We start from the raw sequence: 22,553 nt of genomic DNA on the forward strand, positions 1-22,553 counted from the left end.
TTTGTTGAATTAGCAGAGGATCAAGGGAGATATTTTAATATTTCCCTTATTAGATGCATCTGTTAGAATTGCATATTATGTCTTTCAAATCGTCAAGAATTGACCTCCTGGATTTAGGTCCTAAAACATTGATGATAGCCTTGCTCATGTTTGTTCTATAAGTATAGTTTTCATTTTTATTAGAGTCGTTAAATATTATGGGGAAAAGATTCTACTAACATTGTGGTGATAAGTATCTCTGTGAATGTTGTACTACAAGATAAGTGTTTACAATTGCCGCAACTGTATTTGCATCTGTATTATTTCTTATTTTTGGAGTACCTTATTATGTATTTAAACGTGATACGTGATAATTAGACGCCTATCCCTATAATGTTAAACACACACATAGTAGATTTACAATTGCGGTAGTTTTGCGGATTGTAAAATTAAAATCGCTTTTTTAATATAAAATTTTATCTTATTTACATTCTTTTATATTTAAAAAAGATCGTTGGTTTTTTTTAAATTAACATATTTTAATTAATCAAGATGTTATTTTATTTTAAAAAATAGTTACCGACTTTGTATTTATAAACTAATTATAAAAAATAATAGGCGGATAACTAAGTCAATTCAAAACGGCCCGCAAAAAATTTTTTTTTAGCAATTTTTATATTTCTACCGCAATTTTCATATTTCTCCCGCAATTTGAAAATTTTGACCTGGCAACCCTGGTTATCAAGGCTAATTGATAAAGATGTAGTGTGTTTTTTAAGTGCTGATGATTATGAGAATGATGTAATAATAATTAATAATTTAGATTTGATAAAAAAAAAGAAACTTTGGTAGATACTGAATTAATAAGAATAAAGAAATTCGTTTTGAATGGAGATGGAGATCATTCGCAGATTAAAGGATATAAGGTATTGGGAAAATTGTTGAACATTACGAATGATTGTATTTTTAAGGGAGAACAAATTGTTGTTCCTCATAGTCTAAGAAAACATTTTCTTAAGGTGTTACATGAGGGTCATATTGGGTTGCTTAGGATGTTAGATACGATGGAAATATATTTTTGGTGGCCTGGAGTGAATAAAGGTATTAAAGAAATGGTTTTTAGGTGCAACATGTTTATGGTTAATGCGCCTAAATTACGGAAAGTTAAACAAAATTATTGGGTACAGCCGAACATGCCATGGTATCGAGTATATTTTGATTTTTTTGGTCCGATTAAGAATTTTTATGGATTTGTAATGATCGATGGGTACTCTCGCTGGCTATTAATTCGTTTACCACTATTATGGTTTTAAATAATATATTTTCCAGATTTAGTCATCCGGTAGAGTTGGTATCCGACAAAGGACCAGCTTTTAGGTCGTTTGATTTTAAAAAATTTTTAATAAAAAAAGGTATTAAACATATTTGTACTCCTGCATACCATCCTTCTTCATATGATATGGCTGAAAGAGCAGTACGATCTGCAAAAAATATGATTTATAAATTAGGTGGCTGGGATGATAAGGTATTAGAATATGTTTTATTAAATTATCGTAATACCACACATTCGGTAACTAAATCATCTCCTGATTTTATATTATTTGGAAGGGATTTGAGATGGAAGTAGATTTTTTTAAAAGACAATGACTGTGATTGTAGAACTAAATTGAAAAGAATAAATTTTAGAGAGTTAACTTTAGGCAACTCTGTGTTTGTAAAGGTAGGCAACAATCAAGAGTGGCGTGTATAGATTGTCAGTGGGAGAATTAGTAATGTCATATCGTGAACGAAGTTCGTTTTTTTGTAAAAAATGATGAACGGCGTTCCTTTTATTTTTGACGAATTTTGAACGTGAACGCGTTCCTTTTTTATGACGAACGCGTTCGAATTTAACGTTCGTTCAATTTTAAAAATATTTTTATTTTTATTTATTTGAAAAATTTAATATTTCCGAATTTTTTTAAAAAATGTATTATTTATATCTTTTAGTTTATTAATTTGAATATAATTGTTTATATTTTAATTTAATAGATTAGCATAAGCATGGATATTATTATTTAATCCTCATCATCTGATTCTGAAAATCCGAAATCGGATGAATTATCATTACTATGGCCAAATATGATAAATGTTTTACATTAACATCATATATTGAAGGAACTAATCCAATGCTTACCAAGTGTAAAATGTGGCCAAAAAGTATTATATTGTCAAAATTTTCAGGTTCTAATTTAAAACGACATTTGATTTTAACATTAATTATTTGATTTTATATGATATAACTAAGTTAAATCATTAAATTTGAAGAAATAATGCATTTGGGATATTTGACCCCAACAATAACGATAGTTATTTTAAAATTAAAAAAATTAATGGCCTCAAATATGGTCAACCATTGATAGACGCCGTATTAAATGGGATTAATAAAAGGTATTAAACCTATCACTCTCAATTAATTACATATATATTTTTTTTTAAAGATTTGAACATATATATGAAGATCAATGTTCTTTCTGCAATTATACATCCAGTATTTAAGCTACAATGACCATGGATAATTCCACAGAACGAACCTATTAAAAATAAACTTATAGCGTTATTGAAAAAAATGATTTGAAAACCCTAGAGAACTGTTAATTTTGAGATATCCTTTTTTTTGTCAAGAGTAGAGAATGGATTGGAGGAGGATAACTTATCTCTATATTTTGCAAATAACAAAACATGTTTTTAATTAATTCTCCACGTTAAAAGAGCTGTTTATTAAGTAAAATAGCGCAATCCCATCTGCCCCTGTAGAGTGCGTTTTTAATATAGCTAATGCCGTATTAACTGCCAAGTGTTCCTGCCTATCAGAAAAATATTTTGAAAACAATTGTTATTAAAATTTAATAAGAAAAATTTTTTATAAATAAAAATATCTTTTTATTCGCTATATTATATTTTATTTATAATTATATTATCAAAATAAAACTATAATATTTTTTAACATGGCTAAAATATATTGTATTAAAAAAATATAAGTTTATTTATATTAAATTTAATTTAAAAAAAATTTATCATAAAATTTTGAACGGTTTATGAACGTGAACGCGTTCTTTTTTTTGAACATGAACTTGAACGTGAACGCGTTCAATTTTTGTCAATAAACGTTGAACGCGAACGCGTCCGCTTTTTTTAGTTTTTTTTAAATTTATCTTCCCGTTGGTTTAAAATTTCTAATTTTACTCATTTTAATTTAACTTTATATATGGCTATTCGTAGTTTGGTCTATTAATTTAACATTACATACGGCAATTCGCAGTTTAGTCATTTTATTTTAAAATTATATACGTCAATTCGCAATTTATTTACTTTAATTTAACACAAAATACGACAATTCTTAGTTTACTTATTTTAATTTAACATTATATACGGCAATTAGTAGTTTAGTTATCCTATTTTACATAATTTTATCATAATTTATCATTAATTTGCGCAATTCGTAGTTTAGTTATGGCAATTTGCAATTTACCTGGTAATTCGTAGTTTTTAGCAATTCGTATTTTAGTCATGGCCTTCCTTTAATACGCTACCAAAATTTTCAATCCTATAATTCTTCCCTCCTAATTCGCTCTTAGAATTATTATTTGCCTCTATTTCGCTTCTAAGATTATTTTCCCCGATACTCTCTTATAATTATGTTCCCTATTTCCCTCGTAGAATTATCTCTCCTTATTTCGCTCCTAGAATTACTTCTCCATATTATAATCTCCCAATTTTGCTCTTAGAATTATTTATCCTTATTTCGCTCTTAAAATTATTCCCCTTAAGTTCCCAATTCAACATGGTTTCAACACCTGACAACACATTCTCACTCAACGTCATAACTATATATTCCTCACTAGTTATTGGTACAAATACACTCCACCATGAAAATACTTCCAAAAAACTATACCATGGATCAATTCTAGTGGTCCAATCCCACCCCAATACAGCTTCTATATTTCGATTTATAGCCCATATATCTAATATCTCAACCCTCTCATCCCATGTTGCTTCAATTTCTATTCTACCCATAGCAGCCAACTCTGGGTCCCATCGACGTTATTCTCAACTCCTCTTTCTCTATCATTCTCTCTGGCCAAATACTCTGATATCTATTGTATCTAACTAAATAGCTGCTCCAGTATTAAACTACAAGAGGGAACCATGCTCCCATTTAAATTTATCATCACTCTAGGACAAGAATTTATGAACTACCCCTACTTGTAGCATATTTACACACCTCCACTTATTTATTTCTACTTGAGATAGTACACTTTTGTCCAGGGATTCGAACCGAACCCGAACCCGGAGAAGTGAACCCGGGTTTTTAGAAAAAAACTCTGAACCCGAACCGAATCTGAACCCCATTTATAAAATTTTCAAAACCCCGAACCGAACCCAAGAATTTTATTTGAACCCTGGTTCAGTGTATTATTTAAAATCATATATTAATATATGTAAATACAAATATTATATTTTCAAATTTCCAATTAAATGAAGTGTTAATAAATTTTAAACAACTTAATTCATTTATGCCATTTTTAAATTTATTCTCGATTCCTATTGGAGTGTTAAAAAATTTTAAACAATTGAATTAATTTACGCCATTTATTTTTAAATTTTTATCTTATTATTCTTAAAGATTATTAGTTAGAAGAAAATGGTTAACAAATCAAAGTAAAAATTATTATATTGTTAATTTAAAAAATTCTAAACATCTAACTTAAAAATTGTTAAATGTAGGGCAGTTTTTGTGAACTTATTAAAATGATTTTAAAATTTATACATGCTAATCATTTATTTTTGGTTCAGATTAATTTTTACAAGATATTAATGAAGTGCATATTATAAATGAAATGAAATTTATAAATATCTCTTTTTTAATTCTGAAATCATTGCTATTTAAAAAAATTGTTCTCTTTTTATAGATTCATTAAAGATAAAACAGATATCGTCCGCGTAACGGAGCCATTCGACATTGTGAAAATTGCAAGAATAAATGAGATCACTAATTAATAAATTAAAAAAGGAAGGAGAAAGGGGGCATCCTTGTTTAATGCCGCATTTGATTTTAAAGTAAGGTGAGGATAAGTTATGTTTAATATTAACAAAACTATTTTCATAAATATACATTATAATTTTAATAAGATGAATGTTAATATTATATTTAAAGAGGATATTCCAAAGATATTGATGTTTTATGGAATCGAAGGCTTTTGAAATATCAATAAAAATAATATATGTATCGGTTTTATAAATATGTGTTTCCTCCAAACTTATTTTAAGTGAGTAATTAGTTCAATAATATTTCGTCCTGGTCTGAAGGACGAAATTGAATTATGAATATTTTTGTTGATATCTTTAGAAATAAGATTAAAGATAAATGTAGTAAATATTTGGTAAAAAGGTGAAGAAAGAGTGATGCCTCTATAATCATGGATTGAGAAAGGGTTTGATGATTTAAGGTAGGAAAAAGTAAATTAGTAATAGTTTTGGGGAATATTTTTAATATTTCATTGTGTATGTTATCAGCAGGGGATTTATGGTTTTTGAGATTTTTTATAATATTGATAAAATCATTTTTGTTGAGAGGGAAGGGAGGGGTAGTAATAAGTTGAGATGAAGAGAAGGAAGAGGGGAAGTTTACTGTTAAAGAGTGATCTATAGTGATCCACGAATGTTTAGGTCTATAGGATTTTTTTATAGTAAATTGACCAATTTTTAAGTTGTTAATTTTTTTGTCATTAGAGATGTGAAGAATTTTAGTGTTTTAAACGCATTATAAAGGTCGTTATTGCGTTTGAATTCAGAGATATTATTGATTCTATTTTTGAGAAAATTTCTTTTATCTTTTCTAATTGATTTTTTAATAATGTTAAGTTTAGTTTTAATGTGTTGTTTTTCTCTAGTTTGTTTATTTAAATTTTTATTGGGGAGAGAATTGATCAGATTAGAAGTATGAGAACTTAAACAATCAGGATAGATTGTTTTAATATTTAAATGGAGATTTGCTGAATTGATAATGGAATTTTGAATATTGTTTCAAGAGTTATTAATATTGATTGATTTGATATTTGAATGATATTTATCAGCTAAGATAGGGATATTTAAATTGTTGATATTATATTTTTTTGATGTAGAAAATATCGAATTTTTTGAATTGGAAATATTAAGATTTCTTAATAATGAAGGTTTAATAAAAAGTTGTAGGCCAATAGGGCGATGATCCGATAAGAAATCGATATCATTAAGAATTAAAATATTTAGTATAAAAAAGTTCATTTTAATACTTGTAAGGAAAAAATCAAGTTGACTTTTATATAAAGAGTTAGGTTTAAAATAGGTAAAATAATAATTTTTTTTTTAAAAGGTGTTATTTATTCGAAGATTAAATTTTTTACAAGTTTCAATAATATTTTTACCATTTTGATTTGTTTTTTGATCAAGGGCAGCAAAACCGATAGTTTTATTTATATATTCGTTACCAATTTCCATGTTAAAGTTGCCACCTATGATAATAAAATGATTTGTATTAATTTGTTTAAGGTGGTTATTTAGAGATGTAATGAATTTGGGATAATCTGAGTGATTAGGGGGAGCATAAATATTAATAATATGGGTTATTTTTCCTTTAGTTTTTAGTGTAATTGAAGCAATTGTATTGAAATTGGATGTATATTTTAGAATAGAATCTTTGTTAATAAATGATACACCATTATGATAGTTAGAAGAATTAGAATTGAAGATTGTATAACCTCTTAATTTTTTAATAATGTTATTATTGATTAAAGTTTCTTGTGTCATTAATATATAGATATCTTTTTTTTCCATTAATTTTCTTAATATAGTAACTTTAATTATAATAAACCAGGTATATCATAGGAGTAAATTAATTTTTTATTTAAAGACATAATTTTAAGAAAAAGATAAGTATTAAATATTAAAATTTGGTTTTTGTTAGATAAATTAAAAATGAAAGCAGACAGTTTTATTTTATTAAGAAATGAAGAGGAAAAAAACAGACGATTTAATTTAAGGTTAAAAAATAACATGTTGAGTGTAGTGTTATTGAAAAAATAAAGTTAATTAGTTGTAGGGTAAAGAAGTATTTTAAAAAAAATTATGTAAAAAAATAGATTATCTATATTATAATTTTCCGATGTCCTCACTACGTCATCGCTACGTCATGTCATCGCTACGTCATGTCATTGCTACGTCATGTCATCGCTACGTCATGTCATCGCTACGTCATGTCATCGCTACGTCATGTCATCGCTACGTCATGTCATCGCTACGTCATGTCATCGCTACGTCATGTCATCGCTACGTCATGTCATCGGTACGTCATGTCATCGGTACGTCATGTCATCGGTACGTCATGTCATCGGTACGTCATGTCATCGGTACGTATTTATTTTTATTTTTTTTATTTGTTGATTTTATTTATTTATTTTTACAAACAGATGAATGGAATTTCGAAAATTGATGGTGTACACATACCTTACATGAATTGAGAGATTTGAAATATCGTCTTTGAATTGATAAAAACAATATACCTTAACTTTGTAAATATGAATGAAACTTTTTATTTCACATAATCCTTTCTTTATTTTTTAGATTACCTTATCAATTTTCATCTCATATTATCAATTACACTTTAATGAAATCTCTACAAGATACTTAACTTGTATATTTATTTTGATCTTATTCACAATTTTTGTCAGTACTTACATTACAATTTTTTATACTCATATTTTTCTTTCATAACCAATAATTATGAAGATAACCAAGTATATTTAAATATTCTTATCCTAACCTATTTATAATCTCCAATCCTTATAAATAACTCTTTCTTTATTTTTTTCCCCTCCCTTAATGAATTTATTTATCACTAAATTTTATTATCTCATTCTTTTCTTTCTATCTCCATTATCTATTAACCACTATTTCTCAAAAACTTATCAATTCCTTTAATTTAATTTATTATTTTTATAATATAATAATTTATACCTTCCTTTTTCCCCCACAATTAATTAACCTTAATCTTAATAACATTACATTCATCATGTTATTTTTTAACTTTTAGAATATCATAATAGGCTTGATAAGTCCCCCAAAATATTTTTTTGATGATAGCCATACCTTATCAATTCCTTTAATTTAATTTTTATTATTTTTATAATATAATAATTTATACCTTCCTTTTTCCCCCCCTTTTTAATCTTATTTTTTAATTACCTTACAATTAGTTAACCTTAATCTTAATAACATTACATTCATCATGTTATTTTTTATTTAGAATATCATAATAGGCTTGATAAGTCCCCCAAAAATTTTTTTTGATGATAGCCCTCCAACTACTAGAAATATGCATCTAATATTAACCCATCTACCGGTGTTAGATTATTTTAATGTTTGTTTAATTTCAAAAATAGTTTATTTATATTTTTGCCTGATTTCTTTATTTGTCTAGGCTAACCATATTCCCTCACATTGCTACAAAACATGATAATTCTATTATTAAAGATAAGCAAAGAAAATAATGATGATTAAACAAACGCCTTACCCGTTCTAGAGTTACTGGTAGACAAAATAATAAAGAACTACGCTTGAAATGAATTCATCTGGAGGTTTATTTTTTTTATCTTATGTTATATATCTATGTTTATTTTATTTTCACCCAGTTCTCCAAATTATACTATCACCACTACCACAATCCCTATGCCTCCGCCTATTTTTTAACAAATATAAACATTTAATTCTGTACTATCATTCACTTCACTAGGAGTTAATATAAATATTACATTATCCGATTCTCTGAGAAACTTTCATGAATATTTAGAGGAATGTTCAAACTTGAATGTACAGTACGGCCAATTTTATCAACTTTATTAATGGAAAAATATGCAGTAGTTCTGTCGTGGCCTTTAAAACAATACTTACGACCGTTTTATGGTTGAGTTAACATTGTCGTTCATGATTCTATTTTAGATGGGGATACCAATGCTGACATTGACAGAAATATCGTTTTGCGTGTTCAAACTTGAATGTACAGTACGGCCAATTTCATCAACTTTATTAATGGAAATATATGCAGTAGTTCTGTCGTGGCCTTTATAACAATACTTACGACCATTTTATGGTTGAGTTAACATTGTCGTTCATGAATCTATTTTAGAGGTATATACCAATGAATGCTGACATTGACAGAAATATCGTTTTGCGTTCTTCTTTTACCAGTATCCCAAGGCATAGGCATATCATCTTTATCAGGAGTATTGTGTTTTGTACACTGCTTTGTTAATCCGTCATCATTTTCATCTACAACCCTAAATGATATAAAATTATATATTAATTACTTCCTCTCCAGATGACCGCCCAGATTTATTTTATCGCTTTTTCCATCAAAAATTAAAATGTCAACAAGGATTTGCTCTTAATTTTATCAAATACATAATATATAATCCTCATTATTTTTTAAAAAAATTATTCTAAATTTATATGTTAATAAAAAAAAATATCTTAAAAAATATATAGATAATTTGCATATAAGTTTCATTAGTGTTTAATGGCATTTTTGTAATTTAAATAAACAGCATTTTTTTTTACTTAACATAAAAAAATATATATCCCTTATCAAATTCTTTGACAAATAATTTCGGAAATGCAAGACATACATTAAATTTATCTGAAAAACAACAATAACCCTATATAATAAACAACAATTTATTTTTTAGATATAGTATAAAAGTCGGTTATTTTTATTTTATTTGTCATGATTCTCTAATAAGCGTTTCCCCAGGCCTTCCCAGTTTCCCTTAATACGGAATTTACATGTTTTTTTCCCATATTAGATTAATTGGTAAATCGGATATTTCCCGTTCATGTGATGATATTAAAAATTTAACTATCTCCAAGGTGGGAAAAAATTTTCAAAATAATAATGGGTAGGACTGGGCTTGGAACCTCAAAATTAATATTAGCTTGCACCTGACTTGGGAATATCTTTTACAAATTATCAAGGGTTGAGCTGGGCTTGATAAACTTTTTAAAATTATAAGATCTTCCTAATATTGTGAGCTTGAACCTGGCATGACATCTATCGTAAAAAATGAATAAAAATCTCATTCCCCGTCATTTTTGACGGGCTTTCTACTATTTTAATTATAAAAAAAGATAAGAAAGTTAAATTAAATAAATTTATAATGTTATGAAAGAAGTTTTATTAATAGGTAAAAAGGAATAATAATGAAAAAGTTTATTGATAAATGGATAAGATCTTTGAGAAAGGGGAAATAAAGAAAAAGTTATATATAGGAATTGGAGATTAGAAATAATTTAGGATAAGAATATATAAATATTTGAATATACTTGTATCTCTTTTTAATTTGGTTTATGAAAGATAATATATATATGTATGAAGATTTGTGATATATGTATTGAGAAGATTTTGATTATAATAAAGATTATTAAATGAGTTGAATATTTTTAGAGTACAAGTTTCATTAATGTGTGAGTGGTAGTGGGGTGAGGATTGATGAGAGAATCTATAAAATAAAAAGATTAAATGAAATAAAAATTAGCCTGAATCTTGAGGAAGAAGAAATATTAATTTTTGAATTATGTTTTATTCATGTTGTTTATTTCATTCATATTTTGGATATTAAGGAAAATTGATTAAAACGATTTAACATCATCTATTTTCCCGAGAACGATTTTCAATAATTATTTTATCGATTACTTTAATGAAAAGGAATTAATTTTCCAACTATATTACACTAAAAGCATCATCATCTGTTTGTATAAAATAAATAAATAAAATCAACAAATAAAAAAAATAAAAATAAATACGTACCGATGACATGACGTCACGATGACGTAGTGAGGACATCGGAAAATTATAATATAGATATATTAAAAATACTGAAAAACATTGATGTCTTGTTTAAGGAGATTGTTTTTCTCTCTATTTTTTATGATTAGCCAGAATACTTAAAGTTAGATGGTCTAAAAGTAAAGGAGAAATGGGTTGAATTTTTTCGTAATAACAATAAATCCCCATGCTTGGAAAAAATATGCGAGTGCCTTCTCCTTACCTCATTGTAATGCCTCATCCGAGCCCATTTTTAGCCTGATGAGTACTGCCTGGAAAAAGGAGAAAAATCGGATTGCTTTAACAACATTAGAGGCCGAGCTAATGGTTTAATATATTTATAATATGTCATGCCAGGAATTTTATAAATATCTCACTAACGACGGTAAACGTTTAGTTCCATTATTTAAATCTCAAATAAAATATAATAAACATTATAACTATTTAATTTTCCATATTTTTATATATTTTTAAAATCTTATTTATACATTCGCATAAAATAAATATATTTTTTACATTGTAAATCAAAAATAGAGAGCATTACAATCTCCTCAAACAAGACATCAATGTCTATCGGTATTTTTAAAATATTTGAACATTTTAATATAGTTTTATCAATGGCGCCATAAAATTTATTGTCAATTTTTAACTGTAAAGATGAACACATCTGCAGGATAATTTTGTGAATCTTTGTTAAGATTCTTCTGATTGCAACTGCACATTAACAGCATGTAGTAGATTTCCTACATGTGAAATCAATCCTAAATAAACCTCTGCCATTCATTATTGAAAACAATTTTCGAAATGTTAGGACAGCTTTTATAATCTTTATTTAAGAAATATATTTTTAAAGGTTTATAAAATTTTAAGAATATATCGATGGCGGGTATTAGGAACATATCGCAACCAACATTGTGCTGACTCAATTCTGTAAATACTCTGGTTTTTTCCAAATTCACTGAGGCATTATCAGATCAAAAAGCTGACATGCAATTTATTGATAATCCCGAATCTGCTATATTTACCATTATAAGGTTAACTATGCCTTTGGATTTTTCACTATTTAAAGGGAAAAAATTTAATCGTTTCCTTGAAACCTTCTTAATTCTGTTAAAATAGCAGAGGATCAAGGGAAATATTTTAATATTTCCCTTATTAGATGCATCTGTTAAAATTGCATATGTATGCCCATCTTTCAAATTAGTGTTGTTAAAAAGTCGATTTCACCCGACTCTGACTCAGAGTCTGAGTCGTTAGTCGAATTAGTCGACTCACTGAAGTCGTGAACTCGAGTCGAGAACTCAAGTCATGAACTCAAGTCGACTCGAATCGTGAACTCCAGTCAACTCGAGTCATGAACTCAAGTCGACTTGAGTCGAGAACATGAGTTTTCCACTTGAGTCGTGAACTTAAGTAGACTAGAGGACGAATATTTCGAATAGGTATTATATAATATTATTTTTGTTACAGTTAATTTGTGGTTTTCATGCAAAAATTTTAAGTAAAATTTGAATTGATAAGAATTTAAAATCTTCTTTTTTAATTAATTTTTTTGTGAATTATTAATCTTTTAGTTGAAATCTTTTATGGGTTTATTTTTATCATTTTTGTAAAATTATCTATTTTTTTTAGTATGTTAAAAGAACTCGTTTAAATAATTTATAAATATTTATATTAAATTTTTATGTTATTTTACATGATCGTCTTATAATATTTTAATGTGACAATTGTCATGATATTTTTTAACATTTTTGAAATTTTTGGTACAAAAGGGTAAAAATATAATTTATATTATAAATATGTTAAATTATAAAGATGTACCATAGAAAAGTGATTATAAATTCAATGGTGATGTTCCTTTCTAAAAATGACAAATATCATTGTATTTTAAAACATATTAGTTTATTTTTGACGCTAATGGGTAAAAATTTAGATTGTAAATATGTTAAATTAAAATTTCAGTGAAGATTTCCCCTAGATAAGTGACAATTGTCATAATCAATATTTTTAAAGTTTTTTGAATTTTTTTAAAGCAAATGGGTAAAAATATATTGTAAACATGTTTTAAAATTTCAGTGAAGATCTACCATAGAAAGTGACAATTGTCATAATCGTTATTTTTGAACTTTTTTGAATTTTTTTAAGTAAATAGGTAAAAATATATTGTAAATATGTTAAATTAAAATTTCAGTGAAGATGTACCATAGAAAGTGACAATTGTCATAATCGTTATTTTTGAACTTTTATAAATTTTTTTAAAGTAAATCGGTAAAAATATATATTGTAAAAATGTTAAATTAAAATTTCAGTGAAGATATACCATAGAAAAGTGACAATTGTCATAATCGTTATTTTTGAACTTTTTTGAATTTTTTTAAAGTAATATATAATATAAATATGTTAAATTAAAATTTCAGTGAAGATATACCATAGAAAAGTGACAATTGTCATAATCGTTATTTTTGAACTGTTTTGAATTTTTTTAAAGTAAATAGGTAAAAATATATATTGTAAAAATGTTAAATTAAAATTTCAGTTATGACAATTGTCATAATCGTTATTTTTGAACTTTTTTGAATTTTTTAAAAGAAAACTGGTAAATATATATTGTAAACATGTTAAATTAAAATTTTTGTGAAGAAACCACAGAAAAGTGACAATTGTCATAATCATTATTTTTGAACTTTTTTGTTAAAACGAGGTGACTTTTAGCCTACGCCCGTTCATCTTATTAGGCGAGAAGGAGAGCACACTTTTTAATTACATAACCATTTAAATTTGAAAGTAAGGAGATTGAATTGTAAATCTACACGTATATAAATAAATTTCTTGATTTGAAAACTATTTAAATAAAAAAAAAGATTAAGTTTTGTTAATTGGTTAGTTGTGTAACCCCCAGACCCGTGGTTTGGGTCCAAATATTGACTAAACCAGCCCTGATCACGAGCCTCTGGAAAAGACCCGGGGTTCACACACTTAATAGCCACGCCTAAAAAATGCGAACATGTATTTTCTTTAAAAAATACTACAAAACGATACTGAATTTGTTATCACTTATATAAAGTATTTAAGAATAAATGTGTGTGTGGGGGGGGGGGGGGGATTGACTAAACCTTTTTTCGCAAAATCGATTTTCATAATTCTTCCTCAAAAAAATTTTTTATCGCAATTGATCAGACGTACCATTAGTCAAAACAAATCTTTTCCTATTTTAATAATTTTTTTCAAAAAGGCAAAAACATAGCCATTCATGGCACATTTCCCCTATAATCTCAATATTATTTTTAATTTCATATAATAAAATATCGAATCCCGGAAAAAAACCCCCAAAAAACCTCGGAATAAAAACCTCCTATAGGACCTAATAATATCGGTATATTTTTATTTGGATTTAATAAAGTATAGGCAAATTAGTATTTTAGAAAAAATTATTATAGAAATATAATTTAATAATAAATTTTCTTAGGCCCCAATTCATTACTTAAAGATAACTCATATACCCTCCATAAAAAATTCTGATGTTCAAATTGGTACTGGGACAAAAAAATACCTCAGTAAAATAACCCATGTATTACTAATTTTCGTAAAAATTATTTGCTATAGTAATAAATACAATATCCATCCTTAATTACTATATTAAGTAGACTAAATTTGACAAAATTTGCAATAAGATCTGTTTATTTTATTGAAAAATCATTATGTTTATACAAATTTAATAATTTAGAATAATAATTATATCGGTTGACATCAAATAAAGGTGAAAATCGCCCTCATAAAATCTAATATGGAAGGCTTTGCACCCATTCACGGTATTCCTCGCAAAGTTTCTTTAACCGAATCTGGGTATTATAACTCTGCGATTTTGTTTTGGTGTCCAACTACCTACACGCCATTGTTCAAGTTTGGTTTCATCGACAGCAACCTCGCATTTCATTTTATTAAAACCAAATTGATGGGCGTTTATTCCCAATCAGATATGAAAAATGATGATCCCAACCTTCGCATTGATTATTTGTGGGTTCTTCATCAGATAGGGTGCTCTCACTCACGTTCCAAGTTTTTGGAGGAAATCGAGGCCCAATTCGACGTGTCTGGGATTAAGAATTGCTTCTTGTGACCTCCCTTGACTCCATTGATGTAATTTTTATCGAAATATTCAAGAATATCTTTACCATTGGTCGGAGTAACTGATCTCAGGAATGCCATTGCATTGCCCATATCACATAAAGGAACAAATGCTAAGCCGTCTCTCATGCCACAAAAGAAGCTTAGGGCTTCATCGGTTCTGTATTGGCTTTCCAGACCTAGCTTTTGTAGTTTTCTATGGGTACTTTGACACAAATATTAAATCATCCTCTGATTATAATATGATCCCTTAATTGAAAAAACAAATATAATTAATTTAACACATTAATTATACTTCCAAAGACAGTTTTAACCTCGCTCATAGCAAATTTTTTGAAATCCATGTATATATATAATGGATCAGGAAATAAATCCCTTTCTTGACATTCAGATAATATTATTTCGTATATTTTTTCGTAAGATTTTGTTGTTTTTTTTTTTTGGGGGGGGGGGGGGAGGTACTGATATATAATTGCAGAAAATTTTTTGGGGACATAAAATTTCCACCCATATTAACATAATATGCCATGAGCACTATAAATTTATTTATCAAAATTAATTATTGCTAGGTTATACTAAAAAAATTAAATAAAAATTGAGAAGAAAAAAAATTGAGAAAATATCCGAAAAATAAAGATTAAAATAGAAAATAAATGACCAATCCCCCCCCCCCCACGTCTCTCTCTCCCATTGTTATTTAAAATTTGTAACAATAGCAATATTTTTTGGTTCCTTAAATTATTTCATTTTAAAATGTATTATTTATATATTTATTCTTAAATTTCAATGATTATAGCGCCTCGATGGCACCAGTAAGTTTTTTAAAAAATTTTTAAAAAAAAAAATTCTTATTTTAATAAATGGTTCAATCTCAACGCTACACCCTTACTAAAAATTTCATAATTTAGTAAGCATAAAAAAATATTCGATGGAATTAATGATCAAAATATTTATGATAATATAAAAATTTTTTTTATTATTTACTCATATTATTTGTTATTATCATAGAAAATGAATCCAAATTTTTTGTGTTCAAAAGCGTTCCTATTTTTTTTAAAATACCATTTAAAAAAATTTAAAATAACAATATTTATTTATTTTTTAAATTTTTTTATATGTATTACATGATTTTTAAATAAAAGAATTAAGATCATATATAATTTTTTAATTTTTACGTTGATAAATCTCATTTTGAACCTTTGCGCAAATAAACAAGAATATCTTTTAGTTCTCTACTAAAAGTTCTCATTACAACTAGCATTAAAAACGATCCTAATTTTTCTTCGTCTATATTATTTCTCAGCCTATTTTTTATAATTTACTAAATGTTCTCTCGCAATTAACTTAGTAAATGATAAAGAAATGTATTCATATGTGAAAAATAAATTAGTGCACTTGTGTGCATATTGTATCTTTTAAGAATTTCATACAGGCATATTAAACAATTGTTACATTTATTATCACAATTCACATTCTGAGTTATTATCTTATTCTACTTTTTCATTAAACTCCTCACCTGCTCATACGATATTATCGTCCGTTTCATTTAATTATGCTATTAAATCTTTGAATTCACAGGCAAATGAACACAATTCGTTACGTTATTTAACATTCAATATATTTGTTGTGTCACTTTTTTTCTAAGGCCTTTTCAGAAATACCTTTACTATTATTTTTATCAAAATGCCTATGATAATATTGCATATTCAAAATAAACTCTCTTTTTGTAGAAAACCGTTCTGATGTTTATAATTTGATCAATTATAGGACGAAATACTTTGACCCTATAATTTCAAATCAAATCCAACAAGTTTTTATTTATCTCATTAATTTTTCCGACGATAACATCTACAATAGTTATCGATAATCTGGTATTTAAAAAAAGTTATGAAGAATATATTTTTTAATGTTTACCTATTCAAATTTAAATAACAAATAAAAGTTGTTTATTAGCCTGTCCATTGTTAAAATTTTCAAAGGTCCGTTAGCACTTTTTAAATTATTTAGCTAGCCAGCCCAATTTGATAGAAGGGCGTGGGCTAAAAACCAGATCATTTGGGCAAAAAAATTCAAAAATATTTAAATAACGATTAACTGAAATTTTAATTTAACATGTTTACAATATATAAATTTACAATTTGCTTTAAAAATTTTCAAAAAGGTTCACAAATAATGATTATGGCAATTGACACTTTTTTATGGTTATCTTCACTGAAATTTTAATATAACATGTTTATAATATATAACTTATTTTCTTTGAAAAAATTCAAAAAGTTCCAAATAACGATTATAACAATTCTCACTTTTCTATGGTACATCTTCACTGCAATTTGAATTTAACATTTTTACAATATATATTTTTACCGATTTACTTTAAAAAAATTCAAAAAAGTTCAAGAATAACGATTATGACAATTGTCACTTTCTATGGTACATCTTCACTGAAATTTTAATTTAACATATTTACAATATATATGTTTACCTATTTACTTTTAAAAAATTCAAAAAAGTTCAAAAATAACGATTATGACAATTGTCACTTTTCTATGGTACATCTCTTCACTGAAATTTTAATTTAACATGTTTACAATATATATTTTTACCCATTTGCTTCAAAAAAAGTTAAAAAATAACGTTTATGACAATTGTCACTAGAGATCTGCAAAGTTAGGCCCGGCCCGAGCCCAGCCCGAAGCCCGTTTGGGCCGGGCTCGGACCAGACCTAATATTTTAAAAAAAAAATTGGGCCGGGTCGGGCTTAATATTTAAAAAAAAAATTGGGCCGGGTCGGGCTTAATATTTTAAAAATAAATTCGGGCCGGGTCGGGTCGGACCTTGGATATTTTTTTAAATATATCTAAATTTATCAATTTTATATTGAATTTTTTATGTAAAATAAAAATATTTGATTTTATTTATTGAAACTAAACTACATATAACATATGTCTTTTATTTAGAGTAATTATAAAGATTAATTTCTATATTTAAATAAATTCGGGTCGGGCTGGGTCGGCAAATTTTTTAAAAAAATTTCGGGTTCAGGCCGGGCCGGCAAAACTTTTCTAAAAAAAATTTCGGGCCGGGTCGGGTTTGAAAAATTAGACCCGATGCAGATCACTTATTGTCACTCTTCTATGGTACATCTTCACTGAATTTATTTTAACATCTTTACAATATATATTTTTACCTATTTACTTTAAAAAAATTTAAAAAAGTTCAAAAATAACGATTATGACAATTGTCACTTTCTATGGTACATCTTCACTGAAATTTTAATTTAACATATTTACAATATATATTTTTACCTATTTACTTAAATAAATTCAAATAAGTTAAAAAATAACGATTATGACAATAGTCACTTATCTATTGCATCAAAAAATTTCAAAAAACTTTAGAAATAACGATTATGACAATCAGTGGCGTAGCTACGGGGGTGGTTTTCGGGTTTGGACCCCTCCCAGAGCAAAATTTTTTTTAGATTATATGTTCAAAAGTCTTAAAAGTGATTTTATATGAATTATATTTTTCTGGTTTTGATGTTTGTGGAAGGATATTATATTACTATTGAAATTATTCTGTATAGTATTATTATAAAGTCATTGAGAATAATCTACTAAATTATAATAACATAATTATTGATGCATTTAAAAAATATATTTATTATATATTATCGAAGATATGGTTATGATTTGTTAGATAAACCCGGCCGAAGGCCGGGCAAAAGGGCCGAAGGCCCGTTAAAGAGGGTCTGGGGGCGAAGCCATCCAGATTTAATATCTATGGACCCCCTCTAAGGAAAATTCCTAGCTACACCACTGATGACAATTGTCACTTATCTATGATACATCTTCATCGAATTTTTAATTAAACGTATTTACAATCTATATTTTTACCTATGTGCGTCAAAAAAATTTCAAAAAACTGTAGAAATAACGATTTTGACAATTGTCACTTATCTATCACTTAAATTTTAATCTGACATACAATCTATATTTTTACCTATTTGCGTCAAAAAAAATCAAAAAACTTTAGTAATAACGATTATGACAATTGTCACTTATCTAGGGTATATCTTCACTGAAATTTTAATTTAACATATTTACACTATATATTTTTACCTATTTCCGTCAAAAAAATTCAAAAAACTTTAAAAATAACGATTATGACAATTGTCACATATCTATGGTACAACTTAACTGAATTTTTACTTAAACGTATTTACAATCTCTATTTTTACCTATATGCGTCAAAAAATTTCAAAAAACTTTAGAAATAACGATTATGACAATTGTCACTTATCTAGGGTACATCTTCACTGAAATTTTAATTTAACATATTTACAATTTATATTTTTACCCATTAGCGTCAAAAATAAACTAATATGTTTAAAAATACAGATTATGATAATTGTCATTTTTAGAAAGGAACATCACCATTGAATTTATAATTTAACATCTTTATAATATAAATTATATTTATATCCTTTTCTGTCAAAGATTTCATAAATGTTAAAAAATAACATGACAATTATCACAAAGACGATCATGTAAAATAACTTATAAAAGTTTAATATAAATATTTAAAAATAAGTATTTAAACTAATACTAAAAAAAAATAGATAATTTTACAAAAATGATAAAAATAAACCTATAAATAAAAGATTTCAACTCAAAAATTGTTTATTTAAATAAAATTTACTAATAATTACAAAAAAAAAGTTTATTAACAAAAAAGAAAAAATCATTTAAAATTCAAATCAAATCAAATTTTGCTTAAAATTTGGGTGTGAAAATCACTAATTAATTTTAACAAAAATGATATTACTTAACTTACATTGCAGCTTAACATTTTTTTATTATAAGATATCAAATAAATATTCATTTTCATAATAAATTATATCACTTCTTTAATTTAATAAATATTTAAATATAAATAAAATAAATTTTTACTAAAAATAAATAAATAATAATTAATGCTTGTAATTTCTATTCACGACTTAATCAGGTTGGAAGTCTAAATTAAAAAAAATAATTGTATTGAATTAATAATAAAAACTAATTTGAAATCACGATTTGAGTCGACTTGAGTTCACGATCCGAGTTCATAACTCAAGTCAGTTTGGGTCGATTTTTTCGACCCAAAACTTAGACTCAGTTTTTGACTAAGTCGACTCGACTCAGTCGTTTAACAACACTATTTCAAATCAGATTCAGGTTCTAAAACATTGATGATAGCCTTGCTCATTTTTGTTCTACAAGTAAAGTTTTCATTTATCTTGGAGTCGTTAAATATTATGTGGAAAGATTATAAACACATTGTAATGATAAGTAGCTCTGTGAATGTTGTACTACAAGATACGTGATTACAGTTGCCGCAACTGTAGTTGCTTCTGTATTATTTCTTATTTTTGGAGGATATTTTTGTTTTGCAATGGATATAGATACACTCTCCTGCACTGATTATAATAATGTGATTGAAAAATAATAAATAAAATAATTATCACTGAAATGAGTACAATATTACGTTATTATGTATTTATACGTGGTACGTGATAATTAAGCGCCTATCCCTATAATGTTATACACACACACAAGGTAGATTTTCAATTGCGGATGTTTTGCTGAACATTCGCATAAAATATATTTTTTACATTGTAAAATTAAAATCGTTTGTTTTTTTTATAAAATCTTATCTTGTTTACATTCTTTTATATTTAAAAAGGATCGTTGGTTATTTTATAAATTAATATATTTTAATAAATCAAGATGTTATTTTATTTTGAAAAATAGTTACCGACTGTATTTATATAAACTAATTATAAAAAATAATAAGCCGATAATTAAGTCAATTTAAAATACTGGCCGAAGGCCCGCAAAAAAATTTTTTTAACAACTTTTATATTTCTACCGCAATTTTCATATTTCTCCCGCAAAATATCAAATTTCTCCCACAATTTGAAAATTTTGACCTTGTCTCACCCCTTTCATTTTATCTTGTTCAATAGTCCTCAAATTTGAAGCATTCTGACACACCCTTCTCAGTGGATAACCACTTTTCTTGTATTTATTCGTATTACATATTTCCTTACTATGACAAAAATGGCCACATCCTGCACATCTTAATTTTTCTTGTTTCATTGTACAATAAGTGCAGTAGCGTAACTAGGGAAGGCGCAGGGGCTATAGCATTCTGAAAAATTTGAATAGCCCCCTGAAGCGAAAAAAACTTCTTTTTCTCCCTAATATCCATTTCAACTAAAAATAAGTTATTTGATAACCCCCTGAACGATTTCATATTAAAATTCTATTAAGTAATATATATAAATTTTATTTTATTATTTAAAAATTGATTAGACTATCTAAATTTTTATTAAATGAGTGCTATGTTAATTATTAGATTAGATTAATACATATCTATTATATTTTATTATTTAAAAATTAATAAGACTATCTGAATTTTTATTAAAGAAGTACAATTTTACTTGAATCTATAATCAATCTCAAATTATCTCCAAGTTACTGGATGCAAGCCGCTCTTCGGTGCAAATGTAGGGGTATGGACTTTCGATCCCCTGCCTCACTGAGTATTGCAACTTTTCTCTCATCATACACCAAAATTCAACAATTAATAATATTATTACCACCACTACAGATCCCCATCTGGGGTTGACACTAGATTTATGGAATTCAAACGCCTCAAATGCTCCCATGCCTTAATCATCCAGACACAAAGACTTATCTTTGATCCAGCATACCGTTAAATTCCTTTACTCGAACGCTGCTTTAAAGGACATTTCCTCGATCTTTAACCCAGTTATCCTCTCCCCAATAAATCAAAGAATTGATTCCTCCCCCTCCCAATAAAAAAAGTAGTAATTCTCCATCATCAATTCAACATATGAGGCTATTCCTAGCTCCAATTTTGTTTTGATGCTTTCTAACGAAGAACTTTGGATAGGAATAGGTCTCTGATTAGGTTGTGATATCGTCACACCCTCTTCTTGCAAACAGTGTCAGCTCCCCGTCGACATTCTAGTTTATCACCCTCTTCACTGCCGTTTCTCTACAGGCCACCATCCACGCCACCAAGCAATAAATTTAATTATTCATAGAACTCTCCATTTAGCTAATATTCGATCAACTTTGGAACCTCACTGGAACAATATCAGGCCTGACGGAATGACTATTATCCCATGGAGCAGGGGAATCCAGCTATCCTTTTGTCCTAATTCCTTAGGTAGAGCCGAAATTAGAAAGATCAATATACCATTCCAATATTACTCTAACCACGATCGTTTCTGCCACAATCGATGCTTTTGGACCTAGAGCATTGGATTTTTTCAAGGCACACGGTCAAAATATGCCCTTAATTTTAGATAACTCACCTATCCAACGAACCTCAATGGAAATTTGTAGGTTGCATAGTATATCAATCCACGGTACCATAACCTAGATGCACCCCCTCATGTTTCTTCATTTTTTTAAAATACATTACAGTATTTTATTATATTCTTTATAAAATAAATAATATAGATCTTTTTATTTTTATA

This window comes from Gordionus sp. m RMFG-2023, chromosome 1 (genome assembly GCF_954871325.1).
Source record: "Gordionus sp. m RMFG-2023 chromosome 1, tfGorSpeb1-WG-v2, whole genome shotgun sequence".
Lineage (NCBI taxonomy): Eukaryota > Metazoa > Nematomorpha > Gordioida > Chordodea > Parachordodidae > Gordionus > Gordionus sp. m RMFG-2023.